The sequence below is a fragment of the Limulus polyphemus genome, unplaced genomic scaffold (genome assembly GCF_000517525.1).
Source record: "Limulus polyphemus unplaced genomic scaffold, Limulus_polyphemus-2.1.2 Scaffold3093, whole genome shotgun sequence".
NCBI classification, from domain to species: domain Eukaryota; kingdom Metazoa; phylum Arthropoda; class Merostomata; order Xiphosura; family Limulidae; genus Limulus; species Limulus polyphemus.
This window is the reverse complement of record NW_013668703.1, coordinates 99916-105996: the sequence shown is the minus strand read 5'-3', so window position 1 is coordinate 105996 and position 6081 is coordinate 99916. Positions and strand designations below refer to the sequence as shown.

Below are 6081 nucleotides of genomic sequence, written 5' to 3'. Positions count from 1 at the left end.
ATTAATTAAATTATAAATATATCAATTCATGTGAATATGACTGAAAAAGTTCATTTTGTCTGAAAAAGTGGTATCTATTTACTTGTGACCACGCTGTGTATATATATATATCTTTTAAACTCTAAGTTTTTTCGTCTGTTTTATAATGCATTCTTTATATATAAAACATAATCAACTGTTAATATTACCTTGATATACCTTCATCTGCTTTGGATAATTCCTAACAGACATACTGCTCAAACTAGTACGTTCAACATCACGTTTTTTTTTTTCCTGACGACCTAAATTCTCCTTTTGGTGCTCAGTCGTAATCAGATTTTATCTATTCTTTGATAGAATACCAGGCAGAGAATTCATGGTGAAATTTAGTTGAATGGACGGCAAATGCCTGTTGTAGAAACACAAGTGTAGAGGACGATGTTTCGAAAGTTTTCCGCCTTTCACCTTTAGGGCTTTCGACAAGTCGTCCTCTACACTTGTGTTTCTATAACAGGCAGTTGACGTCCATTCAACTAAATTTCCCCAGATTTTTTATATTACTAGTATGAATTAATGGGAGACGTCATCCTCGTGTTTTGTATTGTTTGTTTCAGATTTTATTTAATTTTTTTCAGTTCGACCCGTGTCGATTTGTTTCGCCTGGTCTATGCCTAGCGTTGAAATTACTCGTGATAGTAAAAATCTTTAGTGTTTTGTTGTTGTTTGTTCCTGTAAGCTTTAGGGCTGTTTTTTCTTTATTTTGTAATTTATTACTATGGTAATTCTCAAATATGCAGTAATAAAACTTTGAAATGTAAACTCATTTTATCCATTAAATACCTTCCTGTTTTATGATCGAAAATAATATGTGACGGCACATTTAACCTTTATACAATGTTGTTGTGCATTTTCTATAAATAAAAATCGTCATTCAAAAAACCTTACCCTCAATGTAGCATTTTTAACAAAGAGAATAAAAGAATCCAGCTCTAGCTTTGAAGCAGTTTGATATCCGAATACCCGCATTTCAAAGCAAATTTGATGTAGTTTCCTTCCTGTCTTAGTAACCTTTGAGGCCTACGATTAAACCAAAAATAAAATTTAACCATTTAACCAAAATTTAACCACAGAAAAGAGCAATAAGACTACAATTAATCGAGTGAACATGGGCTTTATCAGCAAATAGGAATCAGGTGAGTGATGAAGAGGTGGCTACAATTTATCTGGATCAATAGAGGAATATTTTATCCACACACAAAATAATAATTTATATGTATTCACTTTCTTGGTTTTATCTCTTGGTTATGTGATTCAGGTGATTACTTTAAGTTTTAGAGTAAGTTTAACTTTAACCCTTAAATTTGATACTTAAGCTTTAACATAATGATATTTACAAAGAGCTATTAACACCAGAATTGCATTCACAAAAGGACTATAAAGGTGAGAGCAATGCTTCAAAGAGAGAAATTTGAAGATATTTAATACAGTTATAAACACGGATTTTTATAAAAAATGTTGTAAAATTTTTACGTGAAACAAATCCACATATCAAAAATACATACAATAACACTATTTTCAAATACGACAGTTAATAAACTGTAAACATAGAATGTAAATTTCTGGGAAATCAGATTTAGCAAGTTATTGTTTTTTTTTACATTTTTACTAAAGCTCAAAATATTTGTATCTATCTCTCTCTATATATATATACACGTGTATATTTCTCTCTAAAACATGTTTACAATGGACTACTTTCCTGTGAATATAAGCATTGCTGACATTTCACAGCGTTTATCAACGAACATATTTCCTATAGTTTTGCGGCCAATCGAGGCTCAATGGTTAGTGTGTTCGAACTGTGAATCCAAGAGTTCGCGCCAGTTACCTCAATAACCACGTTTTACACTTTGGGGCCAGAGATGTGAGTAGTTAGGGCGCGTGTTGGGCACCCAAAGGATGCAGCCGCCTGGGGTTACGCAACTGTTACATAACAGAAAAATAATGCTGTCTGGGGGTTACGTAAATATTACGTAATATGCAAATTATGCCGACACCTGGGGTTACATAAAATAATATTAATTTTATATAGGATCCAGCATATTCTATTAAAATGCCCGCGTCTTCCATTTCAGTATAATAAAAACACTATTCAATGTCCAACTAGGAACTGATCAAGTAAATGTGTTTGACTTCTGTAGAATACTTTAGTTTCTTGTATTTATTTTATCTAAATAGCCTGTAGCAAAATTCAAAGCATGCTCTTGCACGGCATACACTTTAGAATGATATAGAATTAAGATGTAAGCTCAATGCACTTTCGTATATTCCTTTTTTTTTTCTCAGCACAATTTCCTTATTTTGTTTTTGAAAGTTATCTTCTTCGATACTTTTCCTTTTCACATCCACACACTTACACTAGTTCTCCATTTTAGGGTCATCGTAAATAATGATTAAATTCCAATTGTTCTCAATTCGTTTAGAGAAAAATATTTATTTTGAAATGGTATATTTTATTTTCCAACACTTTTGTGAGTCTAATTGTTTCACTGTTCATTTTAATGAACATGTGGCCAAATTCATCTACCTCATTTGCTTTCCTTTATTGATCAGAAATATCACAACGTTACAACTCTTTTATGGCTTTTTTAGAAACAGGTCACAAAAGAATGACTGACAGAGATATTAACGTTTGAGAAATTTCATATATTACTATAAAACCCTGCATTTTCAAAAGGTAGACATTATTTCATCATAATATGTGAAAAGATCGGAAATGAATCAATCTAGATAAATATCATTATGTGTGGTGAAAAGCTTAGATCACTAATATTGTTTATTTTTATATATTTCGTCTTTATGTGAAGACTTGCTTTCACAGTTTTTTATTTATTTTTACATTACATATTTTTTACCAAGTTTCTATTGATTTCTCTAAGTAAGTTATTTCACTCACCTGGATCAAAGGAAAACATAGGGCAACCGCCCATAAACATGGAAATACGATTCTGTACGCCCAAACTTTCGAATCTTCTACTTTATTGAAGATAAATAGACATATTCCTGGAAAAAAAGTCCAATTGAACCAATAATATATATATTGCCATTTATTCATGTAAAAATTTCAGCTCTGTAAGTGATATTGGGCGTGATTTTTGTGCTACGATTGATGATTTACAGTTACTGAAAAATTAGAGTTTAATGATTTATTGGAAGTTAACACAAATGATTAACTTTTGATGACATACTTATTAAAAGTTTCATAATTTTACAGAAAAACTCACAGAAGATTATATCTTTCAAGAGCATAAACATAGGTGAATTAGCACAAAATAATGATTTCAAGTATTCCCACTCGACTAGCCACGGCTGTAACCTGTGTACTTGTATTAAACAATCTCGCAATGTCTTACTATCGACTTGAAGAAAATATGAACGCTGAAATGATAGCTAAACTGTACCTGAATAATAAAACTTAAAAACTAAATACTTACAAGGCGATGCCAAAGTCACGCACCACCATGACTTTTCTAAGTCTTGCCTTAAGCTTACAGCTGTTCAACACGTTCATCGTTGATATCACGAATCAATGTCACTCATTTGGCTGCAATTCATTTAAAACTGTACGATTATGCAGACTATTTTGATTCTTTGCTTCGAATCTTGAAGGTTATTTGAGCATGTGAAAAACGCCAAGTGATTGATTTATTTTCCAAAGAACAAGTGTAGTGTTGTAAGATTAGCGCATCCTGTCATAAAACCGACACCCAGTTGTTACCCGACGTAATGGACTGGCAAACATTTTACCGGAACCACATGCCAAACTTATAGTTTTGACTTTACTGATACACAGATAAACAGTATTTTTTTTCTACTGACACTGCATTTTTTAAAACTGATATCATTAAAAGAAACGTTTGTGCTATTTATTGGCTTATTAACAGTGTTAAAAGGTAACTTCTTTTAATTGACTGACGGTTGGCAACCCTGTAAAAAAAAACAACAATATATCGTTCTCTGTTTAGTGTCCCCTTAAAGAAAATTGAATCAGTAATATTACATCCTTTCAAATCATACTAAACCATTACTTTGCTCCCTGATCTTGAGCTCCTGCAACCTAGTGTGAGTATTTTTGTATCGGCAGTTGTGACAGTTCATTTCTCCATTAACATTGCAAATTGCAATCCGAAGACCCTCTGAAAGAAGTGTTAATCCAGTTCCTCCTGCGTCATCCACAAAATTCCACACGCCGGTTTGGGTCAACTTCTGGAATATGTGCAGCTTATAAGGATAGACATGATGTTGTTTCAGAATCCGAAGCATGTTTCTTTGTTGTGTTGACATCGTTGGGTCTGCTACAGTGTCCGAAAGGCTCTTATTCGTCGCCTTCACCTACGTTTACGTCCTCAGAAGTAGTTTCATTTCGCAACACTTGTGTGGGACAAAGGTGTCTCACGCCCAAGATGTCTAAAATTAAAATTTGTCGCGAACTGCGATCCCTACACAACAGGTTCTTGCTAGGTTAGTGACATCCCAATGAATCACTTTAATAAGAAATATGAACATGTCTTGGTAAAATCATTACAAAGGCAGAAAGTAGAAATATCCTGGTAGTGCAGAATTTATGCATCACCAAGTATATATTAACGGATACGAGCAGAAACTAAAATAATTTTTGTAACAGTCGCGCTGTTCTTGAGTTGGAGAAAAATCCTAGACTTACTAATACAAAAAAATACATGATTACCAAAGAATGTTCAAGAAATGAAAACAATATATCATTTTTTTTAATTATAAAATAAAAAAGTACAACATGCTACAGTATTTACTACAAATAGCTAAAATTATGTCAAACACAACATGGGATTATACGTAAAATTTTTTTATCATATCAATGAAATATATCTTTTGTCCTTTCCTTCTGCCTCCTGTCATTATATTATATATTATAATTTGAGTAAAATTGGTTTTCACTCCGCCCTTTAAACTATTAAAGATGTATTATTTTCGTCAATATTATATTTATCTGATTTAAATATTTAATACACATGGGCTAGACTCTCCATACGCCAGCAAGGATAACGGGTACACTTTCAGTCCATATGTTTAATTGACATGGTGTGATCTCGGTACATTTAGAAAAAAAATCCTCTCTTATCTTTCTCTCTCTATTACGCTGTATCATGCTATATTCATGTCTGTATTTTTTAGCAGCAAAGAGAATATTGGGGTCGTTCTATTAAAACACAGTAATCATACTCGCACTAAATTATACGGTGTCTAGATCTACATAGGATTTTAGAATTTGAAAATTTGATATTCGACAACATTTGACACCAGCACATGTGTTAAAGGACTTTCCTTGTAAGAAAAGAATAGCTGTAACAAATATATACGAATCACTTGTAGTTGCCCCTGTGATTTGTTGCGAAGATCAAAGAATGGTACTTGAGTGGATTTATGAAGAAATATTTTAGGTTCTTCTTAATCTAATTCTAGGAGAAATACACTGATGAAATACGTATTTTTTGTATAGTTTGCAGTAAAAAATACCAGTTTTCGTTAGATTTGCCAGCATTAAGTTATTGGATCAAATAATTAGGTCAGGTAATTTAATTACAAGTTAATGTAATCACGCTTAAATAACTAAAATAGGTTGGACTTGGATGGAACTTCATAGCAGACGACCTGTAATCAAGAGGTTTTCATTTCTATTAGTAGCATCTACCATAGTTTTACTTCTTTCTTTATCTGGTCTGCAGGATCAGTTCTATCACTGTGGACCATCAATCTAATGACAGCGAGGAATTTAGTGGATCATGTACAGACAATTCATTTTCAATTTTTAAAACTTTTTCTCCTCCACACAAGTTATCGTTTATTTTGTTTTGCACTGAAGCGAAGCAGTAGCAAAAAGTAATGTGCGCCGTAGCAGGTCCGGCAGACAGGGCAGTCGCCGGACCAGCATTTTGTTACAGTAACTGTAGGGCTTTTAAACTTTAACTTATACTTCAAAAATTGTTTCTAGTTCAATCGATAGATTTATAGTAGTATGTATGAATCAGTATAACAATACACAGCGTGGTCACAAATAAATAGACGCCA

At 32.7% G+C, this 6081-nt stretch overlaps 1 pseudogene; it reads right to left on the bottom strand.

Moving 5' to 3' along the window:
• The window catches only part of LOC111088081, a 51607-nt pseudogene that overhangs the window by 15179 nt on the left and 30347 nt on the right, over nucleotides 1-6081 (bottom strand).